This window comes from Leptonychotes weddellii, chromosome 7 (genome assembly GCF_054177405.1).
Source record: "Leptonychotes weddellii isolate Sample4059 chromosome 7, ASM5417740v2, whole genome shotgun sequence".
Classification (NCBI taxonomy): Eukaryota; Metazoa; Chordata; class Mammalia; order Carnivora; family Phocidae; genus Leptonychotes; species Leptonychotes weddellii.
Window position 1 is genome coordinate 10,291,434 of NC_138375.1, and position 12,228 is coordinate 10,303,661.

Genomic DNA, 12,228 nt, shown 5'->3' on the forward strand with positions numbered 1-12,228 from the left:
TAGAACAAGAATTCAGGGCGCCTGGGTGGCTCAGTTGCTTAAGCGACTGCCTTCGGCTCAGGTCCGTGATCCTGGAGTCCCGGGATCGAGTCCCTCAGCGGGGGGTCTCCTTCTCCCTCTGACCCTCTTCCCTCTCCCCTCTCGTGCTCTCTCTCTCGTTCTCTCTCTCTCAAATAAATAAATAAAATCTTTAGAAAAAAAAAAAGAACAAGAATTCAGACTCAGATCCCCCAGCTGTTACTGTTTCCCCACACATGCATGTGTGTGCACGTCTTCCCTGCTCTCCTCTCTCCCTGTATGTGTGTGTGTGCGTTTTATGTACATATAAAATTTACATAGTATTTTGTTTCTGAAGCAGTTGAGAGTAAGTTGCAGAGGGGATGATGCCTTTACCTCTACATGTGGTTTGCTATGTATTTTCTGAGAGCGGTGACGGGTTTTCCTACATGATGATCCAAATCAGGAAATTATGGTGGATACAATAGTATTACGTAAATCTACTGACTTCAGTAAAATTTTACCAATTGTTCCAGAAATGTCCTTTTTGGCAGTTAAAAGAAACTGATGGTCTGGCATTCCATCCAGGACCACAGACTGCGTTTAGTTGTTGTGTCTCATAGGTTTTCTTTAATTTGGAACATTCCCCCAGTCTCTCTCGTTACCTTGGTGTTTTGCAGATTCCAGTCAGTTCTTCAGGTGGCCATCCATCAGTGTGGGTTGTAGGGTTCCTCCTGACGAGGTCCAAGTCGTGCATTTCTGGCAGAAGGTCCCAGAACACCCTGCCAGGGACGCAGCTCTCGGTGGTCCCATGTGGGTCATTTGGTTCAGGTGGTGACTACCAGGTTTCTCCACTGAGTTTTTCCTTATAATTTGTGTTTTGTGGGGAGATAATTTGAGACCATGTAAAATCCTGTTCCTTTTCTGACTTTCATTTGCTAGTTGTAGCATCTGTTGATATTTTTGCTGGAATCAATGATTATAGTGTTGGTTGTGAAATGGTGATTTTTCTAACTTGATTATTCCTTCTGTGTGTTCCTGGCTTTCTACCGTAAGGAAGAGATTTTCCTTCTGCCCTACTTATTTATTTATGTAAATATGTCCTCATGGATTTCTGTTTTATCCCATGGGTTATAATCCTTCGCTGTCATTATTTCGTTCGATGCTCAAATTTTCCAAGATTTGGCCAGTGGGAGTCCTTTCAGACTGGCTCCTTTATCTTTTGTGACTTGTCCCTGTCATTTTCTGAGCACTTTGTTATTTTCCGACACAATAAGATATTTCAGGCTTATGTTGTACTTTTCTTACTGCAGTCGTGCGACCAGCCATTTCTCATTTTAGCAGAAAAATGGTGTTTAGAAACAGTCTGGGCTTCAGTTTGTTCATTACTACAGGGGTTTCATTGCTTCTAGAACCTTTCGGTGGACAGAGCTAGGAAGGGTGTGTGTCTATGCACATGTGTATATGTGGACACGTATCACTCTCTTTCTGCACCTGTCTAAAATAAAAATCATGAATTTATACTCATGCCTTCAGTTCCAGTCCACAGCCACAGCACTGCGATAAGTGAACCTCCATCTTCAAGTTTAAACTGTTCAAATCGGCAGTTAGTGGTCAGCTTTGTAGCTCAGAGCTTTGTCAGTTAATCATCCAACGAAAACCGATGAAGTCACGCGCTGGAACCCCCCAGAGGCATGTTTAAGAGCTGCCAGACCCCATCAACAGCTCACTTTCTGGTGATGGTGAAGCACAAAATTGAAAAATAAGGAGTTACCAAAAAAGAAAGGGAGATTAATTTCTGATAAGCACAGTTTCTGAAGATGACACCTGTTGTGGGAAAGACAGTTTATCGTCTTCATCGCAATGTACTAATTGCCGGAACAGAGGAAGAGAAAGGAAAGCATTGAGATGTGAAGAATGGATGCTGAGCTGTAAGAGATGGCGTAGGAACGCGAGGAGGAGAGGGATAGGTGGGATCTTTTCCCCGGAATCCACCTCGGAATCCTTCTCAGTGAGAAGGGGAAGAAGCAGGGTTCCCATGTTGGAGTAAGTCATGAGTTATGACTTGGGAGACTGTTGCTTGCTGCCCTTCAGTGACTAAATGTTTCTTCCCAGAAACCACCTGCAATAAATTTAACGTGTCTCCGTACTTTCTGCCTTAGTGTGGGTTTCCAGGAAGCAGGTCTGCGAGTAGTCAGTTCTAGAATCATGGAACAGTGGGTGCACATCTTAGGTTCCAGGCAGAGGAATTGCTCTTCAGTGTTTTTCTCCATTAAATGATGACAAAATGCACTTGATTTTGGGAGATAGTCTTGATTTCATATATTATGTTCTGTATTTCCTATAAATGTCCTCATGTTTGTTTGATCATGTTCTGGAAAATTTGGCCTCTGTACTTCTAGAAGTCCTACAACTAGACATTTTAGCAAGAAAGAAGAATCATAATTTGCTTATTACTATTTTAAGGAGAGGCTTTTGATAATCAGAAAATTTGGAGAATAAAAGGTCATGCCTAGGGAGAGTGGGAATGACTGCTAATGGGTCAGGCATGCTGGGGAAAGTCCTAGGGTGATGAGGGTGTTCTGGAATTAGGTCGTGGTGATAGTTGTACAACATTGCGAATATACTAAAAACCACTGACTGGTATACTTTAAAAGGGTTAAAAGGGTGAATTTTGTAGTATGTAAGTTATATATCAATAAAAAAAGAAAAAGTCATGGCTAAGTTGGTAACACATTTCATATTCTTTTTTTTTTTTTTTTTTTTTAAGATTTTATCTATTTATTAGAGAGCGCGTGCATGAGTCGGGGACAGAGGCGAAGAAGCAAACTCCCCTGCTGAGCAGGGAGCCTGATATGGGGCTCAATCCCAGGACCCTGAGATCATGACCTGCGCGGAAGGCAGATGCCTCATCGACTGAGCCATCCAGGCGCCTCCACATTTCATATTCTTAAACAGCTTTATTTTTGGGATGCTTACTATACACAAGCTATTTAATTTTCCTAGCCCCTTGCAAGGTAGATAGTGACATTTATTTGATACCTTTTAACTTACTCTTAGGGACAGACGGGAGGATGCCAAGTGCATAGTGACGTTTTTTCCAAAGTGGGTACCTGGGTGAACACAGGGTTAGCCTGCTAATGTTTTCTCCTACTGTGCTGGGCATATCACCTTGAGTTCTTTGGCGCCATTAGGGAGCTTTCTACTTCCTGTTTTGTTTGGTTTGGTTTGGTTTTAAGAAGGGAAAACAAGGAAATCACTTTTGAAAGAGAGCCTTATGGGTAAGATATGATTGGGCCTCCGTCATGATTTGATGGTATATTTGGTAATTTCATAGGAAATTTTGGATGAACTATCACGGTGAAAGTGTTAGGGAGTTTCAGTCAGGAAGGAAAGGGCACCTTTTACTTCCCCATGGATGGTGTATTTTGGGATAGCAAAGGGCACTCCTGACATAGTTCAAGCTGGGGGTACTTTAGTCTTTCTAATGAACATCCTGGGGAAGTTGAAGGGAGAGGCAATGTTCTCCTGGGCTCCTACTGAAAATGATTTTAACATTAAAACTTGCAGCCAGGGTGCTCTTGCTAGTGTGAGTTCTGTATTCGTGGGCATCGGCATCGGCTCTGCTCACTCGCATGCACGACTGAGGCATGGAGTACGTGTTAGACTCTAAGACAGAAACTATGAATTTGCATAAAATCGCATATGCTCTGCTGCAGTTTCCATTGTGCCTGTTTTAGAACTGAGTTGACACTTCATGCAGAGTATTTTAGCTTCACTTAAAAGGAGACTTCTCAGAAAGAAGAATTTGTGGGGCTTTGAAATTACTTGAGGATCCGGATGGTCAAACCACTGAAGACTTTTAAGAGGGCTCATTTGTTGTCACTGTTCGAAATGTACCAAAAAAAAATTAGAAAGTAGCCTTCTACCCTTGAACCACTGAGGACTTCTGTTCTTTCCTCCTGATTATATACATTAAAAACATGTAAAGCAGGTTGGGGTTTGGTCTGCTGTGTGGCATGCCTGCAAAGGGACCAGAGGTCTGGCAGAACAAGAGCCTTCCTGCTGGGCGATGACCTTTTTTATGGTTTTTGGTCTGTCATCTTTGTTTCCCAGTCTCAAATGCCTAGCTCAGAATTACTTAGCACTTGAAGTGGCTTTCATCTTCAAAGGACTTTATGGGCATTATTCAATATACATGGCACTGTGTAATGAATGAGCTGTTTATCCTTTGAGCAGCATCAACATGCCAGGTGCCATACAGCTGGAGAAGACAAAAATAATATTCTGGCCAGTGGGAGTTTATATTCTAAAGAGGCAAGATGATTAGGCAGATTTTCTTTTTTGGCCTCTTTTAAAAATGTGCCAGGGAATAATATAGAAATTAAAATTGTAAGAGGTGATCAACTAGCTCAAGTCTATCTAATTGGAATTGCTCTCAAGGTGAAAATGAAATCTGAGATGCTCTTAAAAAGACAGCATATTAGCTCTCATTTATCGACGTACGTGGTGTTTTCCCTGTGTCACAGATGAGGATTTGGTAAAGACTAGGGCAGAAACCATTCTCAGTTCTCCATGACCTACACTCTTCTTTTTCTTTGCCTGGTCTAGAAAGGTGCTTTGGAACCAAGGCCATGCGTGAGTCACAGACACGTGTTTCTGGGTTTCAGACCCCGTCAGTCCATCCAGGCTCGCTGGGCCAGCCTCAAGGGAAGCTTCGGCATGTCTTGCCCCTGTCAGCCTCTCTGGTCCCCGTTGGCCCCCCATTCTGTATCCGTGCTCTTGGACCTGTTTCTGTGTTGGGTGTTCCCTCTTTTTGGCTGCCTTACCTCGCCCAACTCAAGGATCACCTCCTTTGGGGAAACTGCCCTTGTCCCTCCTTCTCTGGCCTCAGTGGCTGTCAGGGTTGGCATGGCACTTTGTGTAGACTGCATTCTGGTTCAGGTGTCTTTGGGTTGTGATAATTCCTTGTGAGTGTGAGCTGCTGGGCTGTTGGAGCACGAGGGACCCCAAGTAGAGGCATGGCAGACGCTTGTGATTTACACCTGTGGTTCTTCAACCTGGACTATAGCAGAATTGCCTGGAAAGCTGTTTTTTTTTTAAAGTTTTTTATTTTTTTATAGTAATCTCCACACCCAGCATGGGGCTTGAACTCACAACCCTAAGATCAAGAGTCAAGTGCTTTTCCTATTGAACCAGCAAGGCACCCCACCGGGAAAGTTTTTTTAGAATCACAGAATCCCTAATCCCTGATTTAGTAGTTGTAGAATAGGGCCCTGGAATCTGTACTTTGCAAAAGTCCTGCTGGTAATTCAGGTGTACAGCCTGTGTAGGAACAACTGAGTTATGCCAAGGCATACATATTGGCTGTGGGTTATGGGGCCATGGCCAGTTCTGTAGAAGGTATGATCTGTGCAGTTTGCAGAATCATTTTATTTACATATCTGGAGGTAACAAAGTGAGTGTAGCCCATTTATGACAGGGACATCCTTCCTGAAGAAGATCCTGGTTCATTGAGAAGCTTGCCAACCAGTCTGCCTTTCTGCTGTGTGAACAGACTAAAGGCACAATTAGCCCTCCAAACTTAAATTTGAAGTTACTGTGTTGCCATAGAGATGTTGTATAGTGTTGAAGGAGATTAGAGAAATCACATCGTAAATTATCAGAACAGATGGCTTGTAATCTAACACTCTTCTAGCCCATATTCTTTGTACTGACACTTGAGAACATTTAAAAATATCAGTTCTTACTTTGTTCTTTCACCTGTAAAAATGGCAGATTTCATACCAAGATTTAAAATGGGTGTAATATATGTCACACACGCAGTACACAATGGCAGTGATGGAAGGTGGGGAGAATATTTAAAGCATTGCGGGAGTGGCTTCTCTACCTCTGTTTTTAGAACCCATGTGTAATTTGCTATGTTTTTCAGTTCCAGTTATAGATTTCATACTCTCCCTTATTATTTTGATAGTACCAGTCAGGGATAATTTTTATCTCCTGGCTTGATGGTAATCGAGTTGTGGTCTCAGAGCTTTGCTTACAAAGGAATATTACAAGATCATGTAGATTCAGACAATATACTCACTTCCAAGTTGTTTTAGATGTGATCACATAGAGGGTATTTTCTGTAAGACTTTTTTTTGAAATTTTTTTCTCTTTTCCTGTTTTAGTCTGTGGACTGATGTGCAACTCTTAGATTGTATCCCTTGTTAAGAACAATTATTCTTTGTCTCTTGTGGGAAACTGCAGCTTGACTGGCATTTGGCATCTCTCTCTCTCTCTGTCTCTCTCACACTCACACACACACACAGTTGCTTATCATTTACATTGTATAAATGACCAGGGTGGATATATACCTAACCTACCTCAAATTAATGGAATGATAATTCTATTAGAGTAGTTTAAAGATTCAGTAAAACTTACCTCGTTTTTTAGGTTCTTGTAGTTACACATATGTTCACATAATTTTTAGATTTCTTTATTCTCACGTTCTTATTCAGGAATCTTTTTTTTTTTTTTAAAGATTTTATTTATTTATTTGAGACAGAGAGAATGAGAGAGACAGAGAGCACATGAGAGGGGGGAGGGTCAGAGGGAGAAGCAGGCTCCCTGCTGAGCAGGGAGCCCGATGCGGAACTCGATCCCGGGACTCCAGGATCATGACCTGAGCCGAAGGCAGTCGCTTAACCAACTGAGCCGCCCAGGCGCCGCTCTTATTCAGGAATCTTAACAGGCTGCCCCTACATACATTTTCATGAGTCTCATTTTTCATGTGCCATACATTAGTAGTAACTTGCAAAGGAAATTAACAAGTAAGTTTTGCAGCTTCCAGACAATTCCTGACTTGCTTGTGTGTAAATACGTGTTTTAAACTGAGTCCAGACATTAATAGTACAGGGCACTTCTTTGAATTTTTCTCTGTTTGAGTGCTTTTTCACCAGCCTGTGCTGCTTGTATTGATGGCAGTTTCTGATGCCGTCCAGCAGTGGACATGTAGGCCCCTTGTGAACCAACTCCACTGGATGGAGCAATTCCTTCTTTAGGATGAATCATTCAGATGACTTAAGTCCTTTGACCACCCCCAAGTCGGTGCTAGAAAGTAAAAAAAGAAAAAAAAAAAGTGCTTGGTAATTATATCAAAAACATCAGAAAAACCATCTCATCAGAGGACTTGGAGCCATTACAGGAGTAAGGAAAAAAATGTGGGATGAAGCCTGACTTTCTTAGATAACCGTGGCATGCAGTTCATCAAGGTTGGCTCGACCTCCTGGGAACTCTCCTGCTGCGCAGTCTGTTGGCACTGGCTTGAGTGATTCGGGATGAAATTACCCAATTATCAAAATGTGTGGCTTGAGGGGAGGTTATTTGGCTCTGGAAAACCACCTGCCATGGCGGAGAGATGAGACTGACAGTAGAATCTGCCCAGGATACGATTTGCCCCGTGGGTAGAAAGGCTCCTGGTGTCAAAACCCAGGATCTTGTTTTCCTGAGATTGCTTCGGAGGGTTTGGACCATGACCTCCCAGCCGACTGGATTTGTAGAGTCCATGGGTAGCTTTCCATGAACCTATTTCTCATTAGTAGGGAAGTCAACTCTTTGTCTTTGGTTAGAGTTGGAATGAATCCTATTTAGTCTCTCTCAGCAAACCACTGGTGTTGGTTTGTCTTTTTCCTCTTAATCATCTTCTAAAATTATTCTCTTGTCGGTTGCCTCTGCAGGAGGCATTTCCTCATTGGAGTGTCTGCATGGTTAAACCAAATTCAGCTTTTCACACGAAGGCCCAGGCCCTAAAGTGTCACTGTCATTTTGTCCATTGAATTGCTTATTAAATGCACTAAGGGCTTGTGAGGCCCTGAAACCATGGGCAGGAGAAGAAATTGGCCCTTTTCAGTTGGTCCTTGGATGTGCCGTGTTTGTGGAGTGAGTTGTCTCTCAGTAAAGGAAGGACACTCGCAAGAAAAATGAATGAAAGCAGTGCCGCCCTAAACTTCCTAGGAGCTATATTTTTATTGTATTCTTCCTGTTGACCATCCATCTTTTCTTTCTGAGGCTCTGTGTCTCTGTGTGCCCTTCACAAGGGACTTTCCTCTGTTTAAGAGTGACTCACCCAGAGGTCATTCTTCAGCCTCAGCCCTTCCCAAACAGCCCCACCTGCCCAGAAGTGAGCTTTTCAAAAAGGCCCCTGGACCCTATAAATAGCTGTCAGATGCCCTCATTCAGATTGTGTGAACTCTCACCACGAGGCTCTGGTTTTCTGGCTTCCAAAGCTGGTTAAGTCAGCTAGAATGGACGGTTGGTGGATGCGAGGGGCACACGCACTGATTCCAGACTTGTTAAAGGGACAAATGCCTTTCTTTACTAAGTGGGCTCCTTATCTTTCTCTTTTTAATCCCTCTTTTTCTCACTTCTTCCTTTTATCGTGCATTCCTCTCGTTTCCCTTCTTTGACCACTTAAGAGTAAACAGTGCCCCTCACAGCCATTGCTGGAGTGGAGGCTGGAGGCAGGCAGAGAAGAGTTTGATTTCTGGAGCGGGGATGCTCCCCGTGGAGAGTCTGGATTATGCACTGGCACCTAAATACAGTCTTAAACTGGCAGGAAAGCACCGCCCTGGAGGGCCCCCCTTTTCTCCTTTGCCCCAAGGCACAAGGTCCTCTCTTGTCTGCTCCTTTGTCACAGTTTCATCTAATGGAAAATGCGCATTTTATGGTGATTCTAATAAACTTGGTTTAGCAGATAAACCTGATGGTTCTTTTTTATTTATTTATTTATTTTTTATTTTTATTTTTTATTCTTATGTTAATCCCCCTGATGGTTGTTATTTTGGGGGTAATTTAATCCCTTTCCCTAAACTGTGGTGTATTATTCCTCATAATTCCATTGACTCACAGTGGCCCTAGCATCATAATTTCCCCTTGAGATTTTATTTTTTAAGCTGTAATTTACATCGAGGCTGAATCTAACTCGTATGTGTATCCCCAGTGCCCAGCACAGTTGGTGCTTACTAGATGTTTGCTGAATGAATGAGAAAGTGAATGTTGCATCCCCATATCCGTAATAGTTACCGTGAAGTAGTAACTATTAAGTCAGCACATGGGGTAGAGGCCCAGACGTTCTTAGGGTGTCACATCCTCTCCAGTAGCAAATTGCGGGAGGAGGAGGAGGAAGGGAGCCCACGCGTTCTTGCCGCTGGGGCGTGCTTGTGTGCTGGTGGAGTGCGGGCACGGGGAGCAACGGAGAAGGCCGTGTTCCTGCTTCTGCCCTCGGTCGGCCTGGTGCTGTTGACGTGGGTAATTAGCGAGTCGGGACCTCGGCTTCTTGTGCGGGGACTTGTCCTCCCATGGAATCCCTGACTCCAGGCCGACTGCCCCCTGCGGATCCTGATCAGTATCTGCTGAAGGATTACTGGGCTTGAGCAGTCACAGTGGAGGGTGAAGGGGCATCTTTTATCAGGTTTCCTTTGAGATTTTTTTTTTTTAAAGATTTTATTTATTTATTTGACAGACACAGCGAGAGAGGGAACACAAACAGGGGGAGTGGGAGAGGGAAAAGCAGGCTTCCCGCTGAGCAGAGAGCCCGATGCGGGCTCGATCCCAGAACTCTGGGATCATGACCTGAGCCGAAGGCAGACGCTTAACGACTGAGCCACCCAGGCACCCAAGGTTTCCTTTGAGATTTAAGATCTAGTCGCCTCTGAGTGTTTTTCTTTTTCAGGAGTTGATTTCTCATTGAGTACATTGTGGAAAGGTCATGTTGGGGAAAGTGCATGGGTAAGATTTTCTCTTGGGAATGTAGGAGAGCTTTCCATAAGCCTATTAAGAGTGTTTCAGGTCCTCCTTGGTCTTCCCTTTTCCATACTTCACTTCCATTTCTAGGACCCCCCACCCCCTTTAAGGCTTTATTTACATCATTCTGAAAGCAGGCCACAGGGCCTTTTAAAATTATACACATCAATATGAGGCCAACCCAGTTTTTCATAAATAGGTCAACATGTTTCTACAAAGTAAGGGATTCAGAAAGCTCTATCCTTTATTTATCTATTTTTTTAAAGATTTTATTTTATTTATTTGACAGAGAGAGAGAGACAGCTAGAGAGGGAACACAAGCAGGGGGAGTGGGAGAGGGAGAAGCAGGCTCCTGGCCGAGCAGGGAGCCCGATGCGGGGCTCGAACCCAGGACCCTGGGATCATGACCTGAGCCAAAGGCAGACGCTTAACGACTGAGCCACCCAGGCGCCCCAAAACTCTGTCCTTTAAAGAAAAGGTATTTTAAGGAAAGATGATGAGTGTTCAAAGGTTAGCTGTTGGCCAGGGCCTAAGAATCCGAGCACTAGAGGATGCTAATTTCAGGGACCTGCCTTGGATGAACTGCCAGGTGTCACAGACATTATTGAGCGTGGGGCTGCTGGGGGCCAGATGCGGGGTGAGGCCTGGGTGCACGTGAGAGAGAAAACCGGGTGTGGACCTGTAAGGACCTCCTGGGCCTCGAGAAGCAGCTTGATGTTGAGTGGGTGCCGTGATGAGCCATTGGCAGCAGGCTTCTGCCCAAGGAGGGTAATGCAGACAGGTTTTTTTTCAGTCAGACAAGTACTCTTGCTTTACCTAATTACCAGACATTCATTTTTTTGCTTATAGAGAATGAATTACATCTCTCCCGTAAGTTCTTTTTATTGATGATTGTCCTTTTTGCCTACATATCAGAATGAGCTGATAATAGTGTGATACTGGGAAGCCATAGCAAAACAGGAAAGGAAAAACTATGGAGGTGTTTGCAAGGTGGTTCTTCACATTTATCTGAGAGTAGATACCCTTCAATAATGGTAATAATGTCTGGCATGATCCTTGGAGAAGTTTCTAGGACTCTCTTATGTTTGTAAAATTGAGAAGAACCCTGAATAGCTGTGTAAACTGGCTGTGTTCACAGGTGTAAACATTCACAGCATGCCATCCAGAGTCAGTGAAATGCTTTATCACTGATTCCATGGGCTTTTGTTACCATCCATGAAGAGTGCCATGTGTTTAATTCATGACCACGTTTTCTGTACTGTTAACATAGACTAATGCAAGACATACACTTTAAGTTTACCCTGAAGTCCCCTGAGTGGGGAAGTCCCACATAGGCGAATAAGTAAGATTCTCCACAAATACATTATTCATCATATTTTTAAAATAGGAGACTCTCCAGTAAATCTGAATGATTTGCCAACAGAATGTGGCTTATACAGCCTGGTATAAGTCTGTTCATTTTCCCCTTGTAGTTGGTTTTGAAGAGGGTTAATCCAATTTATTGTTTCCCCATAGTAGAAAAACTTGCTTTTGTGTTGTTTCGGGGACTGTTCTCCAGCACTGGAAGTGCTTGTGTGTGCATATTGTCTCCTCCTTCAGATTTGGAAAGCTGCCCTTTGAACTAGCCTTCAGTTTGATTTATTGAGCTTTTTGGACTTGTTGGTGGGTGCTGGGGCTTGTGAGTTCATGCTACCATTTGCAGTAGACATGTTTAAGTTCGCGTTCCTCCATTTCCATCTTTTTCATTTTAATTACTGATCTACCCTTAAGCCTGATTTTTGGAATAACCTGTGTTAAATGCAGATTGATTGTTGAAGTGTCACTGAGAAATCTGAGTCTGTCTGGTGTTCCTCTCCTGGGTCAGGCCATAGCCTCCCCGCCCCCAGTGGGATGGAAGAGCCTTGGAGCAGGGAGGCCTTGCCAACCTTACCAACGAGATCTGACAGCCAGTGCTGGGGGTCACTGGGTGACCTCTGCAGTCAGTCGTCCTCAGAGCCACTCCTTAGAGGGTGAGACTTTTGACTCCTACTGTTTGATTTTTACTTTTTAATTAGGTTATTTGAGGTGAATGCGTGGATTAAGTTTCTTGTTCTTTGTGTAGGAGAGAATTAAAGGGAAATTTAAGACATCTTGGGCTGCTTTTGTTCATCACTTTTGTTACATTGTTAATGGGGATTAAGACTGCCTTTTTTCATTCTTTTTTCTCTTAGAGTTGGGAAGGTCCCCATTTTTATTTTTTTTTATTTTTTATTTTTTTTAAAGATTTTATTTATTTGAGAGAAAGAGAGTGAGAGAGAGCATGAGAGGGGAGAGGGTCAGAGGGAGAAGCAGACTCCCCACTGACTGGGGAACCTGATTTCCCATCTTCCTACCTCCTTCTCCTCTCCCTCTCCCCAACTTCATCTGTTTCCCATTTAAACACCTAGAATCCTGCTTTTCTCAGCC

General features: G+C 43.5%; 1 protein-coding gene across 3 annotated transcripts in view; it reads left to right on the top strand.

Moving 5' to 3' along the window:
- The window catches only part of LOC102731976 (triple functional domain protein), a 314,385-nt gene that overhangs the window by 11,708 nt on the left and 290,449 nt on the right, over positions 1-12,228 (top strand). The gene's annotated exons all lie outside the window — the stretch shown is intronic.